The sequence below is a fragment of the Chiloscyllium plagiosum genome, unplaced genomic scaffold (assembly GCF_037043375.1).
Source record: "Chiloscyllium plagiosum isolate Xiang-an unplaced genomic scaffold, Cpla_swu_hap1 HiC_scaffold_21, whole genome shotgun sequence".
Lineage (NCBI taxonomy): Eukaryota > Metazoa > Chordata > Chondrichthyes > Orectolobiformes > Hemiscylliidae > Chiloscyllium > Chiloscyllium plagiosum.
The window spans coordinates 61,622,025-61,634,630 of NW_028270159.1; the positions used below are offsets into that span (position 1 = coordinate 61,622,025).

Below are 12,606 nucleotides of genomic sequence, written 5' to 3' on the forward strand. Positions count from 1 at the left end.
CTTCCAAATGGTTTGCTATTACCCCTTTTATAGTGGTCTCTAGCATTCTTCCCATCACCAATACCACACTAATTCTCTAGTTTCTCTTTCCCACCCCTTTTAAATACTGGGGTTATGTTAGATACTGTCCAACCCACAGGAAAACTTCCAGTGAGTAACTACTGCTATTTCTAAGGTCACTTCCTGAAGTATTCAGGCTCAGGGGATTTATTTGCCTTTAATCCCACTCGTTTCCCTAATATCATTTCCCTATAATTTCTTTCAATTTCTCATTCCCGATAGATGTTGTAATTCTCCATGTTTTTGGAATGTTAGTTTTGTTCTTCCTTTGTGAAGACAAAACTAAACTACATCTTTAATTGGCCTGCCATCTGTTTGACCATATATGCTTTACTCATCTTTTTCTCCTTACAAACCTTTTCAAGCTTTTGCTATCAGTCGGGAATCAAGAGATGAATGATAACATAGACCAGTACAGCACAGAACAGGCCCTTCAGCCACGATGTTGTGCCGACCATTGATCCTCATGTATGCACCCTCAAATTTCTGTGACCATATGCATGTCCAGCAGTCTCTTAAATGTCCTTGCTTCCACAACTGCTGCTGGCAACGCATTCCATGCTCTCACAACTCTCTGCGTAAAAACCCGCCTCAGACATCCCCTCTATATTTTCCTCCAACCAGCTTAAAACTATGACCCCTTGTGTTAGCCATTTCTGTCCCAGGAAATAGTCTCTGGCTATTGACTCTATCTATGCCTCTCTTTATCTTGTGTACCTCAATTAGGTCCCCTCTCCTCCTCCTTTTCTCCAATGAAAAAAGTCCAAGCTCAGTCAACCTCTCTTCATAAGATAAGCCCTCTAGTCCAGGCAGCATCCTGGTAAACCTCCTCTGAACCGTCTCCAAAGCATCCACATCTTTCCTATAATAGGGCGACCAGAACTGGAGGCAGTATTCCAAGTGCGGTTTAACCAAAGTTTTATAGAGCTGCAACAAGATCTCACAACTCTTAAACTCAATCCCCCTGTTAATGAAAGCCAAAACACCATATGCTTTCTTAACAACCCTGTCCACTTGGATGGCCATTTTAAGGGATCTATGTACCTGCACGCAAAGATCCCTCTGTTCCTCCACACTGCCAAGAATCCTATCCTTAATCTTGTACTCAGCTTTCAAATTCGACCTTCCAAAATGCATCACCTCGCATTTATCCAGGTTGAACTCCATCTGCCACCACCACAAGTCTTATTGAATTCTTTGAGGAGGTGACCAAGCATGTGGATGAGGGTAGAGCAGTGGATGTAGTGTACATGGATTTTAGTAAGGCATTTGATAAGGTTCCCCATGGTAGGCTTATATGGAAAGTCAGGAGGCATGGGATAGAGGGAAATTTGGCCAGTTGGATAGAAAACTGGCTAACCGGTCGAAGTCAGAGAGTGGTGGTAGATGGTAAATATTCAGCCTGGAGCCCTCTTACAAGTGGAGTTCTGCAGGGATCAGTTCTGGGTCCTCTGCTGTTTGTAATTTTTATTAATGACTTGGAAGAGGGAGTCGAAGGGTGGGTCAGTAAATTTGCAGACGACACGAAGATTGGTGAAGTTGTGGATAGTGAGGAGGGCTGTTGTCGACTGCAAAGGGACTTAGATATGATGCAGAGCTGGGCTGAGGAGTGGCAGATGGAGTTCAATCCTGTCAAGTGTGAGGTTGTCCATTTTGGAAGGACAAATAAGAATGCGGAATACAGGGTTAACAGTAGGGTTCTTAGTAAGGTGGAGGAGCAGAGGGATCTTGGGGTCTATGTTCATAGATCTTTGAAAGTTGCCACTCAGGTGGATAGAGCTTGTAAGAAGGCCTATGGTGTATTAGCGTTCATTAGCAGGGGGATTGAATTCAAGAGTCGTGAAGTGATGTTGCAGCTGTACAGGACCTTGGTTAGGCCACATTTGGAGTACTGTGTGCAGTTCTGGTCGCCTCACTTTAGGAAAGATGTGGAAGCTTTGGAGAGGGTACAGAGAAGTTTTACCAGGATGTTGCCTGGAATGGAGAACAGGTCGTACGAGGATAGGTTGAGAGTGTTAGGCTTTTTCGCATTGGAATGGCAAAGGATGAGGGGTGACTTGATAGAGGTTTATAAGATGATCAGAGGAATAGATAGAGTAGACAATCAGAAACTTTTTCCCTGGGTGCAACAGAGTGTTACAAGGGGACATAAATTTAAGGTGAAGGGTGGAAGGTATAGGGGAGATGTCAGGGGTAGGTTCTTTACCCAGAGAGTGGTGGGGGCATGGAATGCGCTGCCTGTGGGAGTGGCAGAGTCAGAATCATTGGCGACCTTTAAGCGGCAATTGGATAGGTACATGGATGGGTGCTTAAGCTAGGACAAATGTTCGGCACAACATCGTGGGCCGAAGGGCCTGTTCTGTGCTGTATTGTTCTATGTTCTATATACCCTGAAAAATTCCAATGAAGTTTGAATTGACTATACTGACAATCTTTAAAGCCAATGTCACAATCCGATGCTTTTGGGAATAAGACCGGGATAATTGAACAGTCGGAGGAGAACTGCCACTAGACCAACAGATGTAGACTGCTAGTCAGAACTCTGAGAGGTACCTGTCTAGAGAAGGAGTTTGCACAGAGAAAAGTCTCAACACTGACCTGGAGAGCCAATCTACTGACGAAGATAAAGAGAAGATTCGACTGCTGGCTGGTTTTAAAATTTGAATGTTTTTGTAAATCTCAATTGGGAATTTTATCAGATGAGTATTATAGAAGTGAAGGTAAAAGATAGGTTAGAGGAAGGAATTGTAAATAGTTGTTAGTTAATTATTCTCTGTTATACTTTAAGAAATAAAGTACTTTAAATAGTTATTGGCCACTCAAAGTTTTACAGATTACTGCATTGGATAAATCGTTTCTGTGTTGCTGGTTTTAAATTAAGCAGGAGGGTTTGCCCCAAATCGTAACGCAAGGATGTTATGAAACTTGAAAGGATTCAGATAATATTAACAAGGAATTTGGATGATTTAAACCATAGGGAGAGGCTAAATAGGTTGGAGAATGTAGAGAGCATAGGTTTAAGGTGAAAGGGCAAAGACTTAAAAGGAACGTATGGCACAACTTTTTCGCAGAGGATGGTGCATGTATGGAATGAGCTGCCGCAGGAATTGGTGGAAGCTCTACAATTACAAAATTTAAAAAGCATCTGGATGGGTATATGAATAGCAAGGGTTTAGAGGGATATGGGCCAAATGCTGACTTATAGGACTAGATTAATTTAGGATATCTGGCCAGCACTGATGAGTTAGACTGAAGGGTCTGTTTCCATGTTGTACAGCTCTGTGACTCTAATCCCTTTCTCTATCTTTGTAGAAATCTAAACTGTTCTAAATCCTCAGGTCTATTATGTTATTTTGCTAATTTGTATGCTTCTTTGTTAGATTTAATACCAACCATAATTTCCCTTATTTGCCATGGTCTGGCCATATTTCCTGTATGGTTTTTATCTCAGTCTGAGATGAATCATTTTTGTAGCTTATCCATGCACCCTTTTTCTGCTTGCCATTACCTATTTCTCATCATCCATTGAAATACTGATGCAAAGTTTATCACACCAAGCTTATGCCTCATACCATTATAATTTCAATTAGCGAGTTTTGAGAGGATTTGTAGCTCAAGTTGAGGTTCTGGATGTAAGTTTGCTCACTAAGCTGGAAGGTTCGTTTTCAGATGTTTCTTCACTATACTAGGTAAATCATCAGTGAAGCACTGGTGTTATGTCCTGCTTTCTCTTCATATGTTTAGGTTTCCCTTGGGTTGGTGATGTCATTTTCAGTTATTTTTCTTAGGGTGGTAAATGGAGTCCAAATCAATGTGTTTGTTGATAAAGTTACGTTTGGAATGCCCATGCTTCTAGGAATTCTTATGCATGTCTCTATTTGGCTTGTTGTAGGATGGATGTGTTGACCCAGTCGAAGTGGTGTCCTTCCTCATCTGTATGTAAGGATACTAGTGAGGGTGGTTCATGACTTGTGGCTAGTTGATGTTCATGTATCCTGGTGGCCAGTGTTTTGCCTGTCTGTCCAATGTAGTGTTTGTTACAGTTCTTGAAGGATATTTTGTAAATGACGTTCGTTTTGCTTGTTGTCTGTCTAAGGTCTTTTAAGTTCATTAGCTGCTGTTTCCGTGTGTTAGTGGGTTTGTGGGCTACCACGATGCCAAGAGGTCTGAGTAGTCTGGCAGTCATTTGAAATGTCATTGATGTAGGGGAGAGCAGCTAGGGTTTCTGGGCATGTTTTGTCTGCTTGTTTAGGTTTGTTGCTGAGAAATTGGTGTTCATGTATTCATTGGGTTCCCTTTCATTTTGAATATGCTGTATAGGTGATTTTCCTCTGCTCTTTGTAGTTCCTCTGTGCTGCAGTGTGTGGTGGTTCATTGAAGTAATGTCCTAATGCAGTTTTGTTGGTTCATTCTCAATTAGATTGCCAATTATACCTTTCTCATTACCTAATACTCAGGTGCTTCCTCAATGCATTATTTCACAAAATGACTTTTTTTCCATTCTATGAATTCCTCCTTTATCATATATCTACCAATTTGATTTGCCCGATTTTTATGCTGATTAAAGTCACCCATAATTACAGCTATGTCCTTATTACTTACATCACTAAATTCCATTCTAATGTCTTTCCCAATATTACTACTGCAGCTTGGTTTATATTTACAACCTTACTAATGTTTTCTGCCTAGTGTTTCCAAGTTCCACCCATATAGGTTCCACTTCACTGGAGCCCATATCCTTGCTCACATTAACACCTTTTTTTAATGAGCAGTTCCAAGCATGGTAGCTCAGTGGTTAGCACTGCTGCCTTACAGTGCCAGGGACCCACGTTCAATCCCCACTTGTGTGGAGTTTGCACATTCTCACCGTGTCTGTGTGGGTTCCTTCCGGGTGCTCCAGTTTCCTCCCACAATCACAAAGATGTGCAGGTTAGATGAATTGCCCATAGTGTTAGGTACATTAGTCAGGGATAAATGTAGGGGAATGGGTCTGGGTGGGTTGCTCTTCGGAGGGTCGGGCTGAAAGTGGACTTGTCAGGCTGAAGGGCCTGTTTCCATACTATAGGTAATCTAATCTCACCTGCTTCACTTTGTTTCTGTACAGCCTGGCCTCCTTAGGCATTCAATTGATTCCAGATATCAATCCAGTGCACCTCTTTGAACCATCTCCAATAAATGTACACACTTCCTGAAAATGAAGAAAATTCCACACAATATGAAAGATGCAGTTTTTACAAATGAACATCCTTGCGTTTATGTTCAATTCCTGTCCTAAAAAGGATAGCAGTCCATTAGCTTTCTTGTTTACATGCTGTATCTGTATCTAGATTAGAGTGGTGCTGGAAAAGCACAGCACGTCAGGCAGCATCCGAGGAGCAGGAAAATCGACGTTTCAGGCAAGAGCCCTTCATCAAGAATCATTCTTGACAAAGGGCTTTTGCCCAAAACATCGACTTTCTTGCTCCTTGAATGCTGCCTGACCTGCTGTACTTTTCCAGCACCACTCTAATCTAGACTCTGACCTCCAACATCTGCAATCCTCACTTTCGCCTTGCTGTATCTGTATGCTAACTCTTTGTGACTCATGATTTAAATCCCTCTGCACATTAGAATTTTACAGTCAGTCATTCTCCAATTCAGTAATATTCTGCTCTGAGTTATTCTTCCTGCTAAAGTGAACAACTTCACATTTTCCCACATTATATTCCATCTAAAACATATTTTGCCCATTCACTAAACCTATCTATATTTGACCTTAACCTTCTTATGTCTTAACCATAGCAAGTTTTACATCTTTAGTTATGATACCTTCAATCCCCTCATTCAAGGGATTAATGTAAATTCTAAAAGATTGAAAATTAGACAAAACCAGGTTATAATCCAACAGGTTTATTTGAAAGCACTAGCTTTCAGAGCGCTGCTCCTTCATCAGGTGGTGTGTGATTTTTAACTTTACACATCCCAGTCCAACACCAGCTCCTCCAAATCTAAAGGTTTTGTTTAGATTCAACCATTTACAAGACAGGTAAAAAACACAGGTGTAATAAAATTTTTTTTCCTCAAAATGTGTGGTACTACACAGTCCTCTCTGTTTATGGGTGGAAACTAAGAATAGCAATGACTATAAAGGAAAATTAGACCAGCCTTTCTGTGAAATAAGCTTTGGGAAGGAGTATGGGAATGAAACATTCTGCACAGAAAGCTGATAGGCCAAATTACATCTTTTCCAGACCATAATGAATCGAAGACTGATTTATGCAGCTTCTACTCATAATATAAGCTAGGAATCAATGGGGCAAATCCCCCAAGAATGTCCACAGTTGCACCTTCCTCAGGTGTCAGGCCCAAGCCTGGACACATGCTCCAGGGCTGCTCCGCACATGATTTCAAATCTCTCGCAGGTTTTTCCAGTGAAACTGATCTCGGAAATCTTTTCCAGCAGATCCAACAGCTTTCACAGTTCACGGTGACAGGAGTGACTCTGCTATATCTTTCTGCTATATGTGCTTGGAATGGACGACCTGGATAATGCTTCCCATTCAATACGCTATAAAAAGCGTGAACAGAAAATCATCCTCCCGTTTGTCCAAGAATCAACATGATAGCTATTTTGAAACACTCACAGGAGTGCCTTTTTCGAGTTTTTACATCGCTCGTTGATGTTTTGGACTCTAGCATCACCACAGGCCAAGGGCCGGGATGTTACTGATGTTATATGAGGTTCGGGTGTTGGTGGTCTTTCTTCAGTCTCGGTCCTCCAGCCGTATGGAGTCAGCCCTATCGTGGTGTGGGTGGATCAGTGCCCCATTTTTTTATTTTTATTTTTATTTCATTTTTTTAGCGGGGGTTGGCTGATCCTTGTCTCTGGCCATCGCCATCTTGTGGTTGTTTGCCCACTTGTCACTGAAGAGATGTAATAATTCAAGTGTCAGTGATAATGTGGGCAGTACGGTGGCACAGTGGTTAGCACTGCTGCCTCACAGCCCCAGAGACCCGGGTTCAATTCCCGCCTCAGGCGACTGACTGTGTGGAGTTTGCACGTTCTCCCTGTGTCTGCGTGGGTTTCCTCCGGGTGCTCTGGTTTCCTCCCACAGTCCAAAGATGTGCAGGTCAGGTGAATTGGCCACGCTAAATTACACACTTAGTGTTAGGTAAGGGGTAAATGTAGGGGTATGGGTGGGTTGCGCTTCGGCGGGTCGGTGTGGCCTTGTTGGGCCGAAGGGCCTGTTTCCACACTGTAATGTAATCCGTTAAAAAAAACGTGAGTCTTGATGTCATTTGGGTGAAGGTATCGAATCGTTCAATACTGAGGAATTTCATGAGGCTGTTGGTCATGTCTCGTGCGCTCATCATGAAGCCAAAGTGCTTGGGTTCCGAGCCTTCCCCGTCAGTTCTGTTATCTCAGCATTCAGGTGTTTATATTTGTCACTTTTCTCACGCCATGCCATTTCCAGTGCCTTACTGTCGTTCTCATACAGCACTGTGACATCTACTCCCACGATCTTTTGATCTTTCTTAAATATAGGATCGGGTTTCCACAGTGAGCCATCTGTTGCGAACAATCTGGGCTCCACGTACGATGTCCAGCCGTACTTACTGACATGTTTTTGCAACTGGTCAGCGATCTTGTTTTATACGAGCGTTCTTTACAAATGGGCAGCATCCTGAGATATGTGAGATTGTCTCGACTGCCATCTCACACCTTCGGCAGATTTTGTTTTGAGCTGGTCTTCCTCTAGATAGTGTAACTCTTGTCGGGTATAGATTACACTGCAGGAGTAAGCTATTTATAAACCTACAGGATTTTTGTTGGCTTGCTGTTTTTAACCAAGAGTTAGAGATCTTGTTGTCTCTAAAGTACTGTATGCCTGCCCCTTGACATCCCAGCTTTTGCCACTTTTCAAATTCCCCCTCTCTCTAACCTGCATACCTGTTAGGCAGTTTCTGTCACCCAGCATCTGCCTCCTGGAGTGCAGGCATGATGGCCTGGATGTGGGTCATCGGGTCCATTTCCACTTCGCCGCCATTATGGCTGCTAGGTAGGAAATCTTCAATTTCTTTAAGGACCTTGAGCTCGTGCAGTCCCACAATGGTATCTGTGTTGCTCTCTTCTTTACACTGAAAGGAGGCTCGAATTACCACATCACTAGACATCTCCAGTGTCTCGCGTTTGCGAACAATCACGGATGGAATTTGCACCTCCAATTTTGGGATGCTGTTGCTGGCATACAGGACTCCATCAGCGGGATGAGGTGGGAGGTGTAGGAATTCTTTAGTGGCATTACGGATTATTTGGTCCAGTTTTATGAGGGTAGTCTGAGATGCTTCGGTAAGGATCAAGTGGAAATATAGTCTGGGGATGACATGTGTTTTAAGGATTTCTAACAGTTGTTGTGGTCAGAGTGGTGCTACCTGTATTCCTTTAACCCAAAACTTAAGCTTCTCCTCCCACTTCCCTTCTGCCACACCTGCCCTCAGATCGATATGGGCACCCAGGTACCTCTGTGTTGCCTGGGGGTATGTAGGCTATGGATTCATTTCACACCTTCCAGTTTTCGAAGTGATTGTATAAGAAGGTCTTCCTTTTAAATGTAAAGTGGAAGCCCTGCATCTTCGCTATGTTAATACTGAGACCTGTATGGTCACAGTATGACTGGAGCAGCTTCAGATTCCTTTCCATTCCGGTGTGGGAGTCCGGTGAAGGGCAATGTCATTCGCGAAGGCCCAAATTCGAGCAGATGACTCTTCTGCTGCCCAGGGGCAACGAAACCCCTGAGTTGGCCTTCTCCAGAGAGCATACCTGAGGATCCAAAACCATGTTAAATAAAATTGGTGAGAGTGGGTCACCCTGTTTTACACCCCTCTCACTGTTTATTGGGGTGATACAGTTACCATTCCCTTCCACCACTGTTGTGTTGCTAGTATAGAGATCTTTGATCAGACCTATAAAAGCTTTGGGGAGTTGTACTCTTTGTAAGGCTTTGAGTAGTAGCTTGCGCCCAACCAAGTCAAACGCTTTTGCCAGATTGACAAAGACAACTGCAAGGTCCTTGTGTTTATGTTTTGCTCCCTTAATTATGTTTTTGAGGATGACAATGTTTTCATTGAATCCGGGAGTGGCTGCTAGGAACCCCTTTTGCCTGGAGTTAATTTTGACTGTTTAACTAAGGCGGTTTGCCATGAACAGTAATAGCAGCATTGGACCGATAGTTATTGGCTGGCAGTTGTCAATGTTTTTCAGGCAGTCTTTATCCTGGCACTTAGGAATCAAGACCATTTGACTTTTTTTTAGTGATTTGGGTATCGTGCTTGACTTAAGCCACAGGGAGAAGGGGCGAGGTAGACAAGTTTCCTCCTTTTTGTGAATTGCTCTTATGTCCTACAGTTTCAGGCCGTCTGGTCCAGCGGCACTGCACTCGTCTAGCTCCTTGATGGCCGCTTCAACCTCTCCTACCTCTATGGGTTTCATCAAGGATCCGTCATCAACTTTGCCAGTGTATGGGGCGTACTTATTGATGTTTGATTTGTGATTTGGTGTGGACAGTTTCTCACGGAAACATGTCTCCACTTCCACTTTTGAGAGAGGACAAGTGGATGAGGTCAGCACCCCCATGATCTCGCGAGCTAGTTGGTGCTGGTTGGTTTTGTAGAGCTGCTGTGTTGCTGTAAACAGCACTATATGTGCTGCCCATCTTTTCTTGGCCCCAGTATTGTTACCAGTCTTTTTGTGTTTTTTTGCCTGGTCTTTTTGAGGCTCTTTACGTTTTCTGTCTTTCCCTACTGTTCATTAGTAAGTCGGTAATACTTTCCATCAGTCCTAACCCGAGGGCAAGAGTGTCCGGGTCATTCTTCGCACTCAAGAGCTCCTCAGCTTGTGTTAGCTGGTCGGCGACGTCCCTGTGTTTAGGGATCAAAGCCGGTGTTATTCAGCTGGCTCTTTGGCGCAGGTTTTCATCTCTATGATTTCCCTGGACACTCTCTGCCTCTGATTCGTGCGAGTCGTTAGTTGTGATTGACTTGTTTGGGGTTTGGACCTCCATCGGGGTGCTTCCAAGGACTCTGTGTTTATCTGAGATTTGTTTAGATGTTTTTTGTTTTAAAGATGCTGGCAATTGATTTTATTTATGAATTTGCATCCTGCAAATCTCACTTCTAGTTCCCACAGGAGTGCCACCTCCTCCTGTGACCATACGCGATCACTTCACTTCTCCCAGGTTTGCCCTTGACTTTGGGTGCAGGAGTCCCAACTGAGTAGTAGACTATTGGTCACACGCTCTGCATGCAAAGTCCCCTGTTGAGGGTTGTTTTTTGCCTTTGCATTTTGGATAGTGGCAGGAGATTGCACGATATTCTCCTGCTTTGTTGCAGCGTGAACATTTTGTTCGGATGTTCTTGATTTTGTGCACCTTAGTCGTATGAGTCTTAATCAGGGTCACCATGGGGAAGAGGGTGTTGCAATCCTTGCAAAACAACCCATCGGTGGGGTAGTGGATAATTACCTCTGGGACAGATGTTCTGTCGTACACTAGCTCAATCACAACTTCTTCCTTGAAGGCAGTTGTCTCGGTTGTCCCATCACCAGTCTCGGTTACTGTCTCTTTATCGAGTCTCTGTGCCCTGTATCGAGTTTTGATAACTCTTGTGGTAGAAGGTCTGGGGAGTTATGCTTACCCCATCCATCAGGTGGGCCACCCTCACGGTCCTTTCTACAACGTTATCTAGGCACCCTTAGAGGGGTAGCCAGCTCAGCTCCACGTAAGGCAGGAGATATCGTCTCAAGGTCGTTGTCTCAGTTTGAACCACGATGGCCCTTGTTGCCGGTTTTATTAAGCAGGTACATAGACAACTAAATGACTTATCACAGCTCACAGTTGTAGATGAGACTGCGGGGAGGTAGATTATCTGGGATGCTTCCCAGCTGGACTGCTCCATTGAAAATGGAAGACTCATGTTTTTTGAAAGCAGATCTGCGCCTCGTACTTTTTCTCCATCGACAACTAGGAGGCACGACACCACCTATGTGCCAAAAATACATCAAAACTCCTGTGTGATCTAACCTTGCTAACCAGTCTACCATGTCGAACTTTGTCGAACACTTTATTGATGTCCATACAGATCACATCCACTGCTCCTGCCTTCATTAATCCACTTTGTCACATCATCTACACATTTGGAGACATGACATTTAAGTTTCTTAACCTAACTCATGACTATATATGGGGAGTTTAGATCAGAATGGTGCTGGAAAAGCACAGCAGGTCAGGCAGCATCCGAGAAGCAGGAAAATCAACGTTTCGGGCAAAAGCCCTTAATCAGGAATAGAGGCAGGGAGCCTCCAGAGTGGAGAAATAAATGGGGGGGGGGAGGGGGGGGGGGGGTTTGGGGGAGATGGGGGAGAAGGTAGCAAAGAGTACAATAGGTGAATGGGGGAGGGGATGGAGGTGATATATCGGAGAGGAAGGTGGAGCGGATAGGTGGGAAGGGAGGTTGGCAGGTAGGACAGGTCATGAGGACAGAGCTGAGCTGGAAGGTTGGAACTGGGGTAAGATGGGGGGGAGGGGAAATGAGGAAATTGGTGAAGTTCACATTGATGCCCTAGGGTTGAAGTGTTCCAAGGCGGAAGATGAGGCGTTCTTCCTCCAGGCGTCGGATGGTGAGGGAGCAGCAGTGGAGGAGGCCCAGGATCTGCATGTCCTCGGCAGAGTGGTAGGGGGAGTTGAAATGTTGGGCTACGGGACGGTGGGGTTGATTGGTACAGGTGTCCCGGAGATGATCCCTAAAGCGCTCTGCGAGGAGGCGTCCAGTCTCCCCAATGTAGAGGAGACCGCATCGGGAGCAATGGATACAATAAATGACACTGGTGGATGTGCAGGTAAAACTTTGACGGATGTGGAAGGCTCCTTTGGGGCCTTGGATGGAGGTGAGGGAGGAGGTGTGGGCGCAGGTTTTGCAATTCCTGCAGTGGCAGGGGAAGGTGCCAGGACGGGGGTGGGTGGGTTGTTGAGGGGCGTGGACCTGACCAGGTAGTCACAGAGGGAGCAGTCTTTGCGGAAAGGGAGGGGAGGGGAATATAGCCTTTCAGTCAGGAGGGATCAGATTATGCTTTGTGTCGGAAGGGCTAGTAGCTGAAGGGCTACTGAGGATACACTTCATAACTAAATCATGGCCAGACATCCAAAAAAAAATTCAGAAAATACATGGGTGGAGTGAGAAATCACTTGATGAATTATTAAGAGAGGCACAGAAAGTGTTTGTAAAGAGTTAATTGGACAATGGCGACAGTTTTGTGATGAGAGGCTTTTTCTTCTTTCTTCTTTAAGAACAGAGCTTTAGTCTCCAGGGTTGGCAGTTCAGGGAGAGAGAGAGGGACAGGGAGAGAGAGGGACAGGGAGAGAGTGAGGGACAGGGAGAGAGTGAGGGACAGAGAGAGAGAGAGGGATAGAGAGAGAGCGACAGAGGGACAGGAAGAGATAGAGGGACAGGGAGAAAGAGAGGGACAGAGAGACAGTGGCAGCAACAGCCTTATTGGTAGAAGAAAGTCAGAAA

At 44.5% G+C, this 12,606-nt stretch overlaps 1 pseudogene; it reads right to left on the bottom strand.

Moving 5' to 3' along the window:
- Positions 1-8,007: 8,007 nt before the first annotated feature.
- On the bottom strand, positions 8,008-11,137 carry LOC148146271 (uncharacterized; annotated as a pseudogene).
- Positions 11,138-12,606: the final 1,469 nt, after the last annotated feature.